This window comes from Chrysochloris asiatica, unplaced genomic scaffold, assembly GCF_000296735.1.
Source record: "Chrysochloris asiatica unplaced genomic scaffold, ChrAsi1.0 scaffold00435, whole genome shotgun sequence".
In the NCBI taxonomy this organism is placed as follows: domain Eukaryota; kingdom Metazoa; phylum Chordata; class Mammalia; order Afrosoricida; family Chrysochloridae; genus Chrysochloris; species Chrysochloris asiatica.
Genome location: NW_006408953.1, coordinates 333,468 through 335,149, shown reverse-complemented (window position 1 = coordinate 335,149; position 1,682 = coordinate 333,468). Strand labels below are relative to the sequence as shown.

At 42.3% G+C, this 1,682-nt stretch overlaps 1 pseudogene; it reads left to right on the top strand.

Moving 5' to 3' along the window:
* The first annotated feature begins 328 nt into the window (after positions 1 to 328).
* Positions 329 to 1,682, top strand: part of LOC102827004 — a 5,162-nt pseudogene continuing 3,808 nt past the window's right edge.

Genomic DNA, 1,682 nt, shown 5'->3' with positions numbered 1-1,682 from the left:
AGATGAAATACCGCTGCTGTCTGAGCTTCCTTTATGACTGAAATCCTAGAGAAAATGAAGAAAGACTTCAGATCCATGAAGGATTTGACCCAACAAATTAACCTGAGCCCTAAATAACACCATGGTGCTTTTGAATGCTTTCTATAGAATATTTCAAACAATAAGACAGCTTACAGTGAAATGACACATGGAGTCTCTGTCTTCAAAAGGATGTGCATAAGATTAAGGGACGTGTTCTGTCAATGGAAATAATTAAGAAATATTTCATTTCCCACATATCAGAAGCTTAACTGGGTTAAGGAAGTAACCAGAGATCTTAGCTGTTGCCATGCAGTTCTGGGCAATGTTTCACCCAAAGAGAGCAATGAACCAGGCCTAAGAGCTGGTTAATATGTTAGAAAAGATAGCTGACCCCATTGGCATGTGAATGAGCCCACCAGCCTGGGTCAAACTAAAGAATGACTGAGTAGAGACCTATATCAGAACCATTCTATCCATACTGGCAGTTGAGGGGAAGATGTAGATGGTTGTTTGCATCATCATGTTGTTGTTGTTGTCAGGTGCCATCAAGTCAGAACCGACTCATAGCGACCTCATGCACAGCCGAAAGAAACAATGTCTGATCCTGGGCCAACCTCACTACCACTGCCACACTTGAGTCCATCAATGATGCCACCTGGCCGATCCATCTCTTTGGGGGTCTTCCTCTTTTTCTCTGACCCTCCATCTTACCCAGCATGACATCCTTCTCCAGTGACTCTTCCCTCTTGACAATATGTGCAAAAAAAGTATGAGATATGGAGCTTAGCCATCCTGGCCTCCAAGGAGCACTCTGGTTGCACTTCTTCCAAAACAGATCTATTGGTTTTTTTGGCAGTCCATGGTGCTTTTAGTATTCTCCTCCAAAACCACAATTCAAAGGAATCAATTCTTCTACGATCTTCCTTTCACATCCATATGAGGTTATTGAAAATACCATGACTTGGATCAGGCGCACTTTAGTCCTCAAGCTGACATCTTTGCTCTTCAACACTTTTAAAAGTTCCTGTGCAGCAGGTTTGCCCAATGCAATACGTCGTATGATCTCTTGACTGCTGCTTCCACGAATGTTGATAGTTGATCCAAGAAGAATGAAGTCTTTGACAACTTCAATCTTTTCTCCATCATCACGGGCACACATAGTTATCTCTATGGGGCCATGAAAAAACAAAATTGTTGTGTGCAGTCTCCAACACAGGTCCTCAATGTCCAAACCATTGGTCAGGTCAGCCCACCAGACTTCAGAGTGTGGCCCAGAAAATTTTGCTTCAAATTAACTACAAATTGCACCCAATTTAATTGCTTGCTTCTGTGACAAATTCCACTGGCTGCATGCCATGTATCAGCACTATGAGCTCTGGGGAGTGGATATTCCGTTGAAATAATTAATGGTAATTGGGATGGATGTTTACCATGACTCTCGCCAAGGTATGTGATCCATGGTTATCTTTGTAGCAAACATCAGTCTCACCCTTACAAAATAGTATTCCTGAATGGTATTTCAGATGCCTCATCAGGAGATTGTGGATAGCCAGAAACTGTGCTTAGTGGGCTCCTTAAAAATGTTTTATGAGAGAACAAACAAGATGACAGATCCGGTGGACATGTAGCAAAGAGCTCCACCAACAACAACACAGAATACC